We start from the raw sequence: 17,947 nt of genomic DNA, 5'->3' as shown, positions 1-17,947 counted from the left end.
ACAATTACTGCCGCATCCCTGCTACTTTGCAGGGATGCGCCGGTAATTGAAAATATGACCCTTAGTGTCTAGCATTACGCAGTTCTTATCTTTACACTACACTCATACATAATTTCTCAGGCCAATGAAATGAACACAATGTACAAAACAAATAAGCATAGTAGCAAGCAAGGCTACTGAGAAGGAGAGCAGTGCACCTGAAATGCATAGAAGATTTTCAAATATAATTTACCTACAATGTAATCGGCAGCATTATTGCTCTTGGTAAAGAACAAAGATTTGCAAATAACAGAGCCGGATAAAACAGAGTAGTGATGAATAGCTACTACTACTCACCAAGCCCGGGGACCTCTACGCCGAGCGCGTCCAGCAAGTCCCGTTCCCGGTCCATGACATCGGTCCAGCGGTGGGTGGCCTGGTTATATGTGCGCCGGACCCCAGAGAGCTTATACATGGCCCGGCACACCTTCTCCCACCGCTTCCGGCGCTCCCGGATGCCATAGCCAGTTGCGATCTTGCCGCCTCCCAGGATCGTCTTGGGGAGGCGGCGCTGGACGTGGAAGATGAGTGCCGCCACTTCCTCCGCGCTGAAGATCTCCCGCGGCACCACTTGCTCCCCCCTCAAACGCCCGCACGGGAGCCGGGCACGGGGTGCGGGACCCTTCCCCTTCTCAGGGTGCTTCCCGGCTCCCTTTACCATGGTCTGGGCAGAAATAAACTTAAATGATAAAGAAGAAATAGAATAGTGAAGAAGAAAAGAAAAGAGTTTAAAAAAGTAGTTTAAAAGTAACTAAAAGTAGCAGAAAACACAAAAATATACAGCTAGAAAAATAGAGGGATAGATAATAAGTAAAATAGATTAAATAAACTTCAAACAAGCAAAGGATGGCAGAGATTCAGAGAGGATACAGAAAGCATGCCCAGAACCATAGCAATGAATGAGAAACAAGATGGCCGCGCCCGTTCACGACCGCGTGGGTAAGTTCGCGCGAGATTTTCCTCGCGAGCACGCGCAAAATTGTACTAGCGAGCAGCACAGTTTGCGAGATTACACATAGCGGCCGGAAACGGAATTACGTCACGCAAACAAGATGGCCGCGCCCGTGTACGACCGCTAGGGTAACTTGGCAAACGTATAGCTACAAGCGCCTCGCGAACACGCGCAAAAGCACGCGAACATACACGTCGCAAAAAAAAAATAAGTGTATTCGCAAGCATTCGCGGCTCCCGAAATCGATCTCGCACGGATTCGATCCCCAAAAAAACGCGCGAAATTGCAGAAAAAACGATTTTTGCTAAACTGAAAGCAATGAGCAGGTGCAAAAGTTCAAACTTAACATTTGTAACATTCACTGTAGTGCTTCCTGAGGGGCCCCTCCAGAGTTTGCAACTATTCTATGACCCTGCTATGACCCAAACAGCAGGCTCATAGAATAGCTACAAGTAGACCATAAAGGTCCTGTGAAAAAAAATTTCACTGCAACAGAAAGCAAATTACAGATAAGGAAGGAAGCAGGTGCCAGCCAGACTGGAACTTTCTAAATAACTGACACATTAATCAACCCCCAATTAATTCATGGCAGTTGAAGTAGGGGAGGTGTGCTTGCTTTTTTCACCCCCCATAAACTACAGTGATAAACAAACCTAATGGGTGGCAGTGAGGATGTACCAGAGGGTGGCATGGGTGTCCCAGAGGGTGGCAGTGGTGAAACAGAGGGTGCTGTGAACCTGTGATGATAAACCAGACGTAGAAACAACATAGTCGCGGCCGTTGCGTGCCGAAAAGTAAGTTCGCAATTGCGAAATTGTCCCAAAATCGGCGTGAACGCTCGCCAACACAAAAAACGGGAAAATCCGCAAATCCGCGAGAGTTCGCGTATCTTCGCGGATTGCGAATCCGTAAATCCGCAATTTCGCGTACGCGAGATCCGCTAGATCCGCCCATGCTTAATTAGCAAGTCCTGTTCCATTATGTCTGTGGTAGAGGATACAATGCTGTCCAAAGAATATATTCTGGACGACAGAGTTGTTAACCCATTGTCAACTACAGAGAGTGATTTCCCTAAATTAATACGATCAATTTCTCGTATTCTTTCAGCTGTTTCCATATGCGTGACTTTCCTTGCTTCATTGTATGCAGTTTATGACGTGGATTACGAGGTCCCAGTAAGAATTCTCGTAAATTAATACTATCTTTAAGCAAAGATAAGTTTTGTTTTATTTCTGGAAGTGTGGATCTCTGCAGCCACTCAATCAGCCGCGGCCGGTAGTGGGTGTACCGGCCGAGCTGTGACGTGGGGAGTGGGAGGGGCAGGGTGGGGGCTAGTAATGTATGGAATTCGGACCTTAACAGGTAAGTAAACATAAAAATAATTAAAACTAATTTTGTTGCGCGCACTGCATCACCAAATGCGATGCAGTGCGCGCAACGAAATTCGTTTTATTTATTTTTATGGTTACTTACCTGTTAAGGTCCGGATTCCATACATCACTAGCCCCCACCCTGCCCCTCCCCCTTCCCACATCACCGACCGGCCGGTACTCCCACTACCGGCCGCGGCTGCACTCAAGTCATAGTTTTCCTACACTATAAGTTATTATTATCCCTGGATGTTGTCTTTGGATATATCTTGGATCTGGCCGAGTTACTGTGAACCCTTGTGTCTTGTTCAGGAATCTGTTGTGACAGTTATTCGTGTCTGCGGGCCAGATTAACCATTTTTTCCATTCAGGATGTGTTCTGTTTTGTAGTAAAATGTAATGTACGTCTACCTCCTCATCTGTAGTTAAATTACTATCAGGTGTGGGTTTAGGTATGGACGGTTTGTTTAAATCTTTTATCTTAGCCAGGCCAAGACAAGATGTCTGTTGAACAGTTTCATTTAAGAACAGTATTTGTTCTGGGATTATGCAGGCTCTGAACAATACTTCTAAACCTTGTACCTGCCAGTCCTTTGTGCCCCAGACAGTTTTTGTCTCAATGTTGTCTTTCCAAAAGTCAAAGCCTAAGGTGGACAATAGAGCATAAAGGGCCGCAGAATATATTTGTTTAGTATTTGTCAACATACTTTTCATGCCTGTCTTATTAACCTTTTAAAGTAAAAACTTTCTGGGTTTGTAACATTAAAACCTGTAAAATATGGAAATTTTCTTAAAAATGTTTTAGAACTACCTTTTGGAGGTGTTGGACAATGTTCCCATTGATTATAAGTTAAAAAATGTCTAGAGTTTGCAGATTTGTGCAAGTAATGATGACCAAAATGATTAAAACAATACATTTCTTCATAATTTGATGAACCTTCTAAGTATTCATGTTTTGTAAATTTGCTGACATTTCTAAGTCTGCCATCATGTTTTTAACAGTTTCAAAGTCCCAATCATAAGAAAATGTGCTGGGTGAAACAAAATCACTCAAGGAAACCTTAAATTGGTGTGGAATTTTCAGCAGCTCGACAGGGCCATAAATGTCATAATCAGTTCTATCCCATGCTATTCCCCCAGGTAGAGGAACCGCTGTGATGTTTACTGATGACAGGTCTCGTTGTTCACGGTGAGATGATTTGTGTGGCTTCAGAAGCAAGTTGATGTTCTTACTTGCTGTGCCCATTTTAATGTGTTTTCCATCTATCAGCCTTCCCAAATTTAAAACGAGAATGAGCCATAATAGGAGATAGATTACACCTAATCCAATCCAAAATTCAACCCGTGGTGAAACCAGATATGTATTTGCAAGCTCTTGACCAAGTTCCGTTAATTGTTCCTTGAAAGTTTTGTTTGTCTGTGCTGTTTCAGGTTCACTGGGATCCTCAGAAAAGGTATCGAAGTTGATTAAATAGCCAAAGGCAGTACTATCAATTTTTGGTATTGCATCCGGATTATTTGCAATCACTGGAGCTGCTTGTTCCCTTGATATTCGTCTAGTCAGATGCTACATCATTGTGAACGGAAGTGTCTTGACAAACTGTTATTTGGGTTTCAAGAGGCACAAGTTCCATGACTTTGTTGCATAGTCCTTCTTTTCTCACTGTAGATTATTCAAAGGTGATTAGTCTTTCAGTTTGAACCTCTTGGATAGTAGCAAGATTTGGTCGTCTGCTACATCTTGGGAGTCCACTGGGCCTACTACTTATTATCGGCCACATGGTGTGGTTTTACCAGGTCAATTGATACAGACCGGTTCTTCTTTCTTCCAGCAAGGGGCGGTAGTAGCACTGTTCTTGATCCGTGGATTGCTAGTACAGGTACTGGTTTTCTGTAAGAAGGCCCAAATTCCTTCTTGTCCGCTATTTTCTCCCTGACCAGATCCCCAATCTTTGGAATCCAGACAGGTCTTGCTGGGACAGGTGGTTTTTCTTCAGTGGTCGTTGGCTTTTCACTGATGTTGCTTAAACTTCTTCTTGTTTCATTCAAGTCCTGTAAAACGGGCAAACGTTCTTTGATATCAAATGGTTTTTGTTCCACCACTGAACTGAGACGATCGAGGTCTTCAACCAACATTCTAGTACCAAAAAGGAGTTCATATGGAGCGATTCCACCCAGAGAATTTCTTGACAGGTTATTAAGACCATGTTAGACATTTATTAGATGTTTGACCCACCCATCACCCGAACCTAATACTCTAGCTGTTATAGATTGCTTTATGTCACGTTTTTTTCTCTCCACAACTGAATTTCCCTCAGGATGGAATGGACTTGAAAATCGCAAAGCAACGCCCAAGCTGGCCATGGCCTCCTTGTAAGCTCTAGAGCTAAATGCAGGATCCTGGTCCGAATGCAGCGTGCCGATTGCATATGTGCCGATAAAGACTCGCAAATCTTTAATAACAGTTCGGGCGTCAGCCAAGCGCTGAGGCCACATCCAAATTAATCTTGAGCATGAATCCACTGCGACCATGATATATTTATAGTTGCCATCCCTTTGTAAGTGACCACAGTGGTCCAGGTAAACACACGCCAGTGGTTTTTCTGAAATCAGAAGGGGTGTCTGCGCCGGGCGTTTCAATGATGAAACTTTCATTTTCTGGCAGATTTCACATTCCAAAAAACATAGTTTCTGGTTTATTTCCTCATGTGTGGCCACCAGTATCACTGTTTTAATAATGAAACTGTGGTGGAAACACCTGAATGTGCAGAGGCAAGCCCTTCATGTGCTGCTAAGATTAGTCCTAACCTGTGTTCCATGTGTGGGATTGCTCTATCCCCCACTCCAGGGATTCGAGCAAACTGAACATTATTTGCGTCAGTTATATAGGAGTACTTGAGTGGAAAGCCTTTTGGTAGTGTTTTACCACTGTCTTTTATTGAAGCAGTGACAGCTTGCATTATTTCGCTGTCTATTTTCATTTTTGAACGAGGGATTGCAGCTACGGAAGCCATTTGCACAGCTGCCTTCGCAGCTTCATCAGCCAATAAATTCCCTTCAACGTGAACGCCATCACGCTGATGACTCAGGGTATGGATCACATGAGTGTTTTGTAGTCCATTTTGAACCCAGTTCTGCAGATATTCATTGTAAGACTGGACGCAGTAATAGGAATCGCACACTATAAGTGTGGGGAATTCGCGATCAGTATTTTCAAGCGCCATCTTGAAAGCCTGTAGTTCGGCTCGCTGAGCTGTACAGTCTCCTACCGATTGAGTTTTTGTGACCATAGGTCGGAATTTACCATCGCGCCAGTGACCTTTAACAATCGCGCACGCTGCACTATAAGCTTGTTTACCCCCAACTGCGGGTTGTGCTGATCCGTCTGTATATATTATACAGCCGTAAGGTTCTAAAGGCAGAATTTCAGTAGGCAGAGGACATTCTTGTTCGTATTGGAGACATTCTTGTATCTTCAAGTAAGGGTCAAAAACGTATTCAAAGTCTGTCGCAGCAAGAGAATTAACCCATTGTATCCATCTCGGATGTAGAGCTTTTGCATTTGGAATGCTTGCCTTCGTAACTGCCTCTAAGGCAGGTACAGGTGAAATGACTTGAATGCGTTTACTCTGTGCGAGGGCTCTCTCCTTTGCTACCGCAGTTTGAACCGCTGTCAGAATTTTTTCTGTTGAAGTGAATTTTATTTCAGCTTGTGTGTACAAGTGTGACTTGTAAGCTATTGGTACCTTTTCACCTTCATTGAAGGTTAGGTATGTGAATCCGCATCTCCCTGGGATGATACGGATTACAAGGTTGCGTACATTGTTGCGTGTTTGTAAGTGTGTTGTTGCCATCATGTCTGTTTGTACTGAATGCAAAATTTCTATGTGTTTATGAGTCCAATTAATGGGTTTGAAATCAGGTTTGATTAGTTCGTAGAGAGGTTTAACCCTTTCTGCGTAATTCAGAATGTAAGTTCTTCCGAAGTTTAGGAATCCTAGAATTGACTGTAAGTTTTTCATCATTTTTGGAGGTTGGAGCAGCGCACATTTTTCTAAAAAGTTGGTTGCTAGGCTTTTGCCTTCACTTGAAAGTTTGTATCCAATTTTTTTAAGTTGAATTTATACCCTTCAGAGGCGAATCCAAGTATTATGGTGTTCACCCTGTTCAAGTGCCTGGCCAAATCATCATCTGTAAGATAGATGTCATCGACATAAGATAATGCCTCATCATCATACGTTTGTAGTAACTCTGTTACTCTGGCTGAAAATAATCCTGGACTATTCTTGAATCCTTGGGGGAGACGGCAAAATGTACGCTGTGTCCCCATTATTGAGAAAGCGGTCAAATGCCTGGTTTCTGGTTGCAATATTTTGACAGAAGAAACCGTTTGAAATGTCTAATGTTGTTTTCTATTTTTTGCGAACGATGTTATTCATCAGTGCTGCACTGTGTGCATTTTGTACTGCAAAAGTTTTACAACAAAAGTTTAAATGTCTGTAATCCAAAACTAGACAATGTGAATCGTCTGGTTTGGAGACAGGAAACAAAGGATTGTTCATGGACGAGGTGCATGTTTCAATCCCCCCCTGGTATTCAAGTTGATCTAAGATCTCCCTGACTTGTTTTTTAGCTTCTTGCTTTACTGGGTACTGCCTCTGAGCAGTAGGTTGATTTATTAACTGGATTTTATGGTGAGGAGAGTCCTCATCCCATCCCACATGATTTTTATATAATGCTCGAGCCTGGGCCACAGCTCATTTTCTGGCATAGGTGTATTTTTTATGAATAGGAATATGGTTTGAGAAGGCTGGCATAATGATTTCTTCACCATGTGGGCACTCCCTGACAAATTCAGGTGGTCAGTCTTTTTCAGCCAGAAGGATGTCATAACCCTTAGATAGTTTTTCCCAAAAGAGTGCTTTTATTTTTCTAGTTATGTCCCCCTCTATCCGGAGTGTTACTTCATATAACTTGTGGGGTACACTAACCCTGGTGTTGGCAGTTTCAACTTGAATGCATTCATTTAGATCCACTGTCTCCAGATGATCTTTCAGGATCCTGCGAGCTATGGTGACCTCTGCTGCGCTGTCCAGCATTGTCTGGGCCCACTTCCCGTTCTTGAGTTGTGTCCTCAAGATCCTCGGCATGTCTGATTTTAATACTTGCTACCTTCTTTTTGGAGAATTGAGTTTTCTTATTTTTTGGAACGTGTTGATCGTCTTTGGACTTCACGCGTTCTTCTTTGTGTTCTGATCGTCCTCTTCTTTCGGATTTCTGCGAGGAAGTCTGAAAGGTACGAGAGGATCGTGTATCAGTATCTTGATATCTATCTGGTTTTCTTAAATCATCCCTATTTCTAAGGTTATACCTCTTCTCAGAGTGCTCCTTTTGAGGAGATCTACCTCTGGACTGAGAGCGCTTCTCTTTAGGAAGTGACTGTCTACTATTTTCCCATTTCTTTTTAGCAGTAGTTATATTGTTTTTGAGAAACACTTTTCCAGGATTTTATGTTAATTCAGGTTTTACAGGTTTCCCTCCCAAACTATCTCTTACTAGTTCTTCATAGGATTTTTCAATAATTCTGGCAAGTTCATACGGTTGCTCAGTAATATCGAGTTCTTTTAATTTTTGGCGGATTGCCACGAATGCTGCTTCACCTTTAATGTTAGCTAGTAAAATAGCTAAGACTTGTTTGAAATCTTTCAGTAATTTCATACCAAGATTCAAGGCTGGTTCTGGACCGTATTCATTTTGAATCTGTCTCAGGACGTCTGGTATTACCACCAGAGATGGGAGACCATGTTTTTTTGTGTAAATTGAAGCAAAGACTGTACCCCAAGTGTCAAGGTCCTCCACGTGTGGTGCAATCCCCATTGGTAAACAGATTGTTAGAATCCTGTGTTTCTCGTGAGATGTACTATCAGGAAATTCTGCCTCTATTTGATTAATTTTCGGAGCTAACCAGAATGGAATTTGTTCCCTTTTCGCGGGCAACGTACCAATGACTGACTGTATAGTCTGTGTTGTGATTTTGTTTGTGTTTCCCTGATGAGGGGTGTGCTGTGGAATTCTTATGGCAGTTTGGACTGTTAAAGTCTGCATGACATATTGTACCAATTGTATATGTATTTTAATTAATGGTTTTAGCTGAGCTAACAGTTATGGACCTGTCATTTGTTCTATGGCAGGATGTGATGTATAGCTGGCTAGTACCGGCCATGTTGCTCCTGGTCTACCTAGTGGTCCGAGCCTGGTAATGTGATTTTGATGTTGTAGGGCGCCTTTAAACCAGAGCTGATGCTCTTGGTAAGTTAGTGGAATTTCAACGTCCTCGAAAGGAGTGTATTCCGCTGGAGGTTCCTCCATCTTGTAAAAGTTGAACACAGGTGTTGTTGGATTTGCTTGTGGAAAGATAATCCATGAATAGAATTCCTCTGTCTGCTGATATTCAGGTGCCTCTATGACAAATATGACTCTACTACCTCTAGGTGATAGGCCATTTTCTATAAGCTTTATAGCTATGGCTTTCCTCACATTTTCAGGGATGTTTATAGCATCCACGTCGTCATGTCGGAAACCTGTAGTGTCAAAACCTGGTTGGATTGTATTTACTGCAGTTCCACTGCCCCCAGGATTGTCTTCATCTGACATTTTTTTTAAGAAGTTTGCAGAGCAAGTTTCAATGAAATAAAGATAAGGTGCACCATATTTTGGAACACTGTATCCTTCAACATTGAACAAAACCAAAACTAATACATAGGATTTTTCGTCCTACTCAGTTTATGGTGGATATTTTATCTTTTAACCCACTCCAGATGTCTGTTGGAGTATTTACGGGATAAAGGTGGCCCTGTGAAAAGCACGACTGAGTTACTCTAGTATTTAGCGTTAAATTAGTGCCTTACCAAACGTTGGGCGCCATGTAGTGTGGTTCCTATATTCCCAATAGGCTCTGCGCATTGGAATAATATATCCTATAGATGTGACGTAGGATTTATGTCAACTACGTTTCTATCGAATATATTAAACTTAATTGTGAGTGCCAGCTAGCTCAGAGGTCACTAGAAACTTTTTGGAATTCACAAGAAGGGATTAGTTTCTGACAACCGCATAAACATGACAAATTTGTTTCCCCAAGATAAAACTGATCATCAGAGTCATGAAAACAATAGATAGATATTTCACGTCAAGTCAAACGTGCATGCTACGTCTCACCTGAGGTGCAGAGAAATAGATAGACGGGTGTTTTCAATAAAAAGGTTTTATTGAACAGTCTTCTTTCTCAAGCATAAGAAATGAACTGCTACAATCGTAAAACTGGTTGTAAAATATAATACATACAGTATAAACAGTAGAATAAAATAATACTGTAAGAGCATTGTATGGTTCCTAAACCATAGATAAATACATACATAAATAACAAATGCTAAAAGTACTCAACTGGTGCTTCTAAAATACACATACCCCGATGTACCTAACCTAAGCTTAGTATGAGGGAAGAAGTAGGTGAGGTGTAGCATAAATGTAGTATTCTTTTGCCAAGAATCTGTCCAAGATTTCTCTTAGGGTCTAATCAGCTCCGTACCTTAGTTTGGAATGAAGAAGGTCAGACTCAAGACTCGATTTCCCAACAACCCGCAAGGGTAGCTTGGAAACACTGGAGCTGGATTTCCCGGCAGGAGAAAAGACAGCGTCTCTCTCAGTGCATCTGCTGGAGGGTCGGCTTCCTTCGGCACTTGCTGTAGCAGGATGCGTCGGGCAAGTAGATAGTCGAAGTGCTCCAAACCACCGCGTATTTGCTAAGGCAAGTGTGGGCATATTTATACCTTGAAGTTGCCGAGTTTGACGTAAAGATGGACATAATAACATCATTAAAGACTCTCAGTTCTTTGAAAACTCCATGAGTTCTTGGACAAGTCAGTTCTCGAGCAAGTGAAAATCCCTAGCTTCTAAAGCCGAGTTTTCTGAGAAATCGTTGTATATTTTCGGAACCAGTGGAAGTAGCCCAGATGTATTTGCACTGCATGAGCTATGACTAAATATGGTTATGATTCTTATGCCTATATAAAGACATAGTGATTTATACCTATATAAGGGCATGAATTGGGAAATTTACAATAGTGTCCTAAAATGCTTCACAACATAAAGTTCCACGATGCACCACCCTCATCCCGCACCGCAGCCTCGGCCTACAGACGCCAGCACCATCAACGCCCATGCTTCAGCCGACGACAGCCCTTCAGCAACGATGACGCCGCTGCTTGCACTGTGACCTGCCAGCACCGTGACGAGCACCATCTTCACCGCGACCCTGGTCTCATCTCCACCGCCATCTGACGCCGCCACCGAGCCGCTGCTCGCACCATGACATGAGGGCACCGCACGCCACACCGCAGCACCCGACGCCTGCCGACGCCAGCACTCCTGATCCCAACAGAAAGGAGCTCGACCTGCAACACGAGTGACTTCAAAGGGCTCAGCGCCCTGCATCTCTAACAGGTACTGTTTGCGGATCTTCCGGACACTGTAGCTGGACCGCGCCACCGCGATCAGCCTGAACTGTTTGGATTTGTTTGCTCACGATGCCATGATAGCCCCGCACGCAGCTATCAACATCAAGGAACTGTTTTTAAAGCGTATTCTGATAACAGTAGATCTTTAGGTACTGTATTGTGGATTTGTATCGTTTTTTGTCTTGTATATAAAAATATTGCATATTTTTCTAAAACTGGTGTGGTGTTCTTTTGTAGTGCTTACACTGTATTACTGTTGGTTATGTGCAAACGCTTTACACACGGCCCCTAAGATAAGCCTGGCTGCTCTTGCCAAGCTACCAAGGGGGTGAACAGGGTTATTTTAGGAGTGTAACTCCCTTATCCTGATTGGGAAGAAGGGTCCCTATTTGGACAAAGGTGTAAGCCTTTGCCAACTAGAGACCCCCATTTCTAACACCCTGTCTTAAGCCTGGAGCTAGGGCAGTGAAGGCAGGATGACTGGGGACTTCAAGCTTCTTCCATTTCAAAGGAAGGCCCAGGTATAAATATTGGACCTCAGACACCAACTCTTCAGCACAATTCCAGATTTGTGAATACTCTGCTGTGGAAGAAGAACTGCTCTACTGCTGAAAGAACTGCCACTCTGCTGGACTGCTTCTCTAAATATCGATGCCCTGTTGACCTGTTGCCTGTTGCCCTCTTACCTGGATGAGAAGGACTGAACCTGCACCTGTTGAACCCATGACTGTAAGTGAATCAAAGGGATAGTTGGCTGGCCTCCTAACTAGAGCCTCAGGGACAGATGGCATCAATAACCTTGAACCCAGCACCTGGACTCAGCCATCTGTGAGTCCAACCCTGCCAAGCAGTGCCACCCCAAGTCCCGGATGCTTGGAAGTGGGCCTGAATGTGCTCTGCCAGCCCATCTGTGGTTCCAACAGAACAAATGCATATCCTCTGCTACGCAGCCCAATTCTGAGCAGAACCGATGCATCGCCTCTGCTGTAACAATTCTCCCATTGCAAGGACTCCACATCAACATTGCATCTTGTATTGGAACGGCCACTGTTCGAAGGTTCACCAATGCAGAACATCACAATTCAGGATTCCTCAACCCGGATTTAAGATACTCTTGTTCAGCCGGCCTACCTGAGTGCCTGTAGCTGGCTCGCAATCCATAACAGTCAGCCTAAACTTGTGACTTTGTCCCTGGACAGCGCAACCAGATATCTTGCTTTGTGCTTTTTAGAAGTTATTTTACTGAAATATTTTAAATTGCATATCTCCAGTTCTACTGATTGGATTTCTGTCATTTTTGTCTTGTTTTAATTATTATGCATTTTAAGCTGGTGTGTGAACCTTTTGTGTTGTGTTTTCTCTGTGTTACTGTTTGAAGTGTTGCACAAAGACTTTACACATTGCCTCTGAGTTAAGCCTGACTGCTCTGTGCTAAGCTTCTGGAGGATTGAGCGCAGGAAAATGTTGGGTTTCCGTGTGACTTCACCCTGACAATGATTATGGTTCCTGCTTGAGTAGGGTTTCACCCCCCTCAACCCGTACCCCAATTTGTTACAAGCGGGCTCTAAGCCCTCTGTATCTAAACAAAATGTCTTGCAAGTAACAGCACATGCACTGTCTCAGCCAAGGCATATCAAGGAGTCAAAAGTGTGTTACGAAACTGTGAAGAGAAGGTCATCTAAACACATTAAAATGACCAGCTATGTGCTCGCCAGCCTTAGTACTTCTGTGATAGGAACAGTCAAGCTCAAACTGCCAAATAAGACCCCCACTGGATGGGAAAATGCTGCACTGATCAATGATAGCTGTCAACTGCAGTCTCAGTATAGGTGGTTGATTATTGCTGCTGAAAACATGCTGGTCATAATGGAAGGCAATCGTTATAGGCTCAGCAATAGAAAATGAGGGAAATGTAAATCCATTAATTAACTAATGGAATGACAGGTTTTCAGCCTGGCACATTACCAGACTTGTTTCCATCTCTGAACACTAAGAAATTCAGACTTTCAATATTAAAAAACATGAAGATTGGCTGGGACTTGTCCTGGATCTCAAATAGTGTTAGTGGTACAACTATTATAATACCCAGCTACGTGGCCAATATAATACATGAAAAATCCCTACAAACCACATCCATCAATATAATGGATATATCTTCATTCTACATCTCCACTGATGCAATATCACCCACACTTAATGATCTCCTTGTGGGTATCTGGCTCACTCAGTAAAGTTCTTGTGAGGAGAGGCAATAGAAGCTTCATTTATGAACGTTAAACAGATCTCTCTTATAGAAGAGTTTAGTGATGCCAGCAGTGAGTCATTTGAGTGAAAGGTGACAACTCAGTAGTCAGTATCAGGAGTGACATGTGAAATACTAACTAAGAACGAAGCCTTTGGATGGCACACTGTGCTTTACCAGAATTCTGGCATGATGGGCTGGAATAGGCACATAACAAGGAGAAATAGAGTAGGCTGATTGCTAAAGCCAGTCCAAAGCAAACGTATTGAATAAGAGCCACTAGAGAGCCACACTGAAACCAAATTTAGCATAGGTGTGTAATAGTTACCAACAATAAGCAGTAGGCTGGATGAAACCAGGTTGTCTGATCACAAAATCAATGGCATGGCACTGTGTGGAGGTGCACAGTTCTAACCCATCACTCACTGCATACACCTGAGCTCAAATTAATAAAGCAGTGAACAAATTCATCTGTCAAAATCTAGTTTGTTGTGCCATTGATCAGACCATACAATCCAAAGGTAAATGACTCAGACACCGTATTACACTAGACTTCTGTTTGCACCAGGTCAGTACAGCTGTACTCCAATGCAGGAAGATTAGTAGTACGACTTGGCGGTAGCACATAAATATCTACACCGTATATGTCAAACCATAATCTGGAGGTTTTGCTTTGAAATTACTTGCAGTGAAAGTATGCACACAGTTTGTCTACCAGCCTTATATCAGGATGTACTTCTTTCCATTTAAACAATAGGAAAGGTGACAGTGAGAAAACAAAAAATAAACAACTCTGTTGAAAGGTGCAAAAACAACCACATTAAACAATCTATTAGAGGCGGTGTTTTGCTAAAAACTTTGATGAATAGAATACAGAAGTGATTAAAATAGAATAGAATAGATATAGTCAGCACTGAGTAGGAAAGAGAAAATTAAGGGATTATGATCTATTTCATAGTGTTTCCTGAAATCAATCCATCAATGAATCTGTAGATTAGTAGAGTGCTACTTGTCCTCCATCAGGGCATTCAGGTGCTGATAGGGTCAACTTGAATGTTCAAATAGCCAGGTCTTCAGGAACTTTCGGAATCCTGGAAGAGATGAGGTGGTCTGTAGATGACAGGGTAGCTCATTCTATGCCTTCGCTGCTAGGTAGGAGGACGAGCGACCTCTGCATCTGCTACGTCGGATACAGGTGGTGAGGGTTAAAGAAAGGGATGCTGATCAGAGGTGTCTGGTGGGCTGATGGAAGTTCAGGCAGTGATTCAGAAAGGCGTGTCCACAGTTGTGTAGGGCCTTGTATGCATGGGTCAGCAGTTTGAACTGGCACTTGTTCTATACAGGGAACCAGTGAAGTTCCCTGAGGTAGGGGGTGAAGTGGATTCATCTAGGGAGATTCAGAATGAGTCTGACTGCGGTGTTCTGTAAGGTCTGTAGTCATCCGAGGAGGTGATATGTGAGCCCAACATAGAGAACTTTGCCATAGTCCCTTCGGCTGGAGATGAGGGTCTGGATGATGGTGTGTCTTGAGCTTTGGGGTAGCCATTTGACTATCTTACAAAGCATAAAGAGGATGAAGAAGGATAAGGAGAAGATGGAATTGACCTGATTCATCACGATTAGCTTGTTGTCTAAAATGATGCCCAGGTTCCTAGGGTGTTCAATGAGGGTAGGAGTAGGTCAGAGTTCTGAGGGCCACCAGGATGCATCCCATGGGGAACTTTTGTTTCAAAAAACCAATACCTCTGTCTTTACAAGTGTTGAGCTTCAGGCAGTTGTCCTTCATCTAGTTTGCAGGGTCTGTCATGCAGTTGTGGAAGTTGGTCTTGGTGTTGGTGGTGTCTTTGGAGACGGAGAGGATGAGTTGTGTGTAATCGGCATAGGATATGATGTTGAGTCTGTGGGTTTTGACAATTCTGGCCAAAGGTATCATATAAGTGTTGAAGAGGGTGGGGCTGAGCGAGAATCCTTGGGGTACTTCACAAATGATTGCCTTGGGTTTGGAGGTAAATACTTTTTGTGTTGATTGAATGATTGTTTTGACACAGAACAAAATCACTCCTTTTATCCAAATTTTATAAAAAGTTTAAGGTTAAGAACATGAATTTCCTGGACATCTGGACTGAGTTCTGAAAAAGGGAAATAAGATCGAGACTGTTAAAAAGAGAAAACGTGATAACTGCATTAGACAGTAGACCCAGAGGATTTGCCAAACAATATGATGAGGCTAATATCAGACATAGGTATTTTATCTCTTTGAAGCTTACCACTGACCTACATAGAGAAGAGGACCCTAAGTAAATGAGCACTGAGGAACTAGATTTTGTGACCAAACACAGAGTCCTAGATGCAGAATGATCTAATAGAGATGCAGTGCATACTAAAAACATGTTTCTAATTGAGATTACTGCCAAAGAAAGTAGATTCCAAAAGATGCCTTTCATGAACATAGGTTGATAACCAACTCCTAGTCAATCCTTGTGTGATAAGGTCATAAAGAGCAGCACAATTTATGCTATACTCAACCGTTACACATAATTACAGATGTAGATGGACACCTAAAAAACTGTTGATATCTATTAGATTAATGCATTGAGGCAAATGGAGGATGATAAGGGCCCAGATAAGCAAAACCCACCCAAATCAGCTATTTTCCAGTGCAGATAGACTTTCCTTTTGTTAAGCATGTGCAAATGTAACAGATTAATAATTTACAAATTATAGGAAAGTGAATTATTATTTTGGGTGGACAATTGTCTACCTAATAGCCCAAGGTGATGACCTGCTATATGGTATCATAAAGTAATAAAAATAAATTTCTGATCAATCCCTGTTAACATGACAATGTGTACCGCATTTAAACAGTGCATGAACAGCAGAAAAAGGAATCGCAAACACAACAAAACTCCACAACGAATTGTAAAATACAGAGAAACCCTTTATGCATAAAATAAGACCAAAACAGCAAAAGTCCAATAAGGGGTACTGGAGATACACATTTTTAAAGAATAAAAGTAAAAAAGCACCAAGAAAAATAAAGCTCCCTATGAAGGCAATTCCCAGGTGGAACTTCAGGCCAACTCTGATGGAGCCCAGGTCAAATACACCAAGTGAATTGCTTCCAATGAAAGTCTGGAAGTCGAACAATTTGCAAACGTTTCTAAGTCTCACTTTAGAAAGGGACTTTGTCACTTTCTTAACGAAAATTTTTGAAATTCTTCAAAGTGTTAATGCATAATGGGAAGTTTGTCACTTTGTGAGTAGAAAAATTCTCTCTGTGTGAGACACCACTGAAACTGTAGCTGTCAGTGTGGAACCAAAGGTCAGGTACTTGACGCAGTTTGATCCAGCTTGTGCTCTGGGGCTTTTGAGATTCCTCACAAAAAAATTCCTAAGCCCCAACTCCTAATGGGACTTAGCCATGTTTTCAGCAGTGCAGAGGTCTCCATATGAAACAAAGCTGAAATTCAGTCCATCTCTGTGAAACTGCCAGTCGGATAATTTTTGGGTGATACCACTGACGCTCTGGAAGAAAAGCTTTCAAAAGTTTCCAAACTTTCTTCTGGTGCTCAAACAACCACAGGAGTACACTTATAAGGCCCCATGTCCTCACTAAAAGGCACTTAGAGACTGTCAGGGTGTCAGACAGAGGCCAAAGTCCAGTTCCAGTCCAGTAGCCACAGGTCAACTGGGATCCTTCATGGGAATGTCCTCTTTATGTTCCTGGAGCCACCCAAGGGATGAGTTTATGATCCTTGACACTATTTGTTCCTTAGATTTCTAGTGGAAGGTGGTCCAACACCTCCTCAGGTTCTTCCCACAGATCACAGATGCCAAGTGCAGCAGATTTCCACCTGGTTTCTTATCATATGTGCAGCAGTGTTTTTCAGAACTAGTTAAGGGATAGACAAGAATTGTAACCTGGTCCTGTTTTATCCCATTCAATGGTGAAAACATTTTACATGCACCTCAGACACCTGTAATACATGCATTTACACTGTTGTGGCAGCATGAGGGGCAGCAGCTCCCATGCTAAACATTCTGCTGAGCTCAGATGGGCCACCCATGACTATTCAGTTCGACCTATCAGTCAAGATGGTCTATTTTGCATCTCCTGAAAGGAATTTCACACCTCGTTACAGTTAGGGCAGAGAAGACCAGCGTCTGCCTACAAAGGCTAAATAGTCAATAGTGACTCAGGTAAGTAAATATAACTTTTCTGAAAGTTATATTTCTTAGCTAGTTAAAAAAATTCCAACTTTAACAACAAATTGGATATTTAAAAACAGTTTGGAAAAGTTATTGTACTTTTTCTGTAGCTATTTCCTACTGGAAAATCCAGAAATGGTGGTTTAATCTGCTTTACCTGTATTTCCTATGGGAAAAGCTAAATCCAATATAGCGAAACTAGCTTTTGGTGATCTATTCACCAAAAGGTACATGAACACATTAATTTAGTCATGCACCACTTTTACTCACAACTCGCATATGGATTATATAATAAAGTACATTAGTTACTTATTTGACATTTTATATTACATGCCATAGGTGTAGATTTTACACCATATACAATGACCTTATGGTCAAATTATATATGAAATGTGGGTTTTTGAATCAATGTCGATTTTGTTTTATGGGCCAGAGCCCATACACTGGTCACTAGATAGCAGTGTCCCCCTTGTTGGAGCTCATAATTACCAGTAGGTGCATTCTAAAAAAAAAAAACTGGGGGTGACCATTAAGGGGTTTGAGAAATTTACTTCAATTGCTTTTGCATAATCCCGTGAAATTATGGCAAAATTACACGTAACTACTCAAAATGTGGGTG

The sequence above is a fragment of the Lissotriton helveticus genome, chromosome 4_1 (assembly GCF_964261635.1).
Source record: "Lissotriton helveticus chromosome 4_1, aLisHel1.1, whole genome shotgun sequence".
In the NCBI taxonomy this organism is placed as follows: Eukaryota; Metazoa; Chordata; class Amphibia; order Caudata; family Salamandridae; genus Lissotriton; species Lissotriton helveticus.
Note: the sequence above shows the minus strand (reverse complement) of the source record.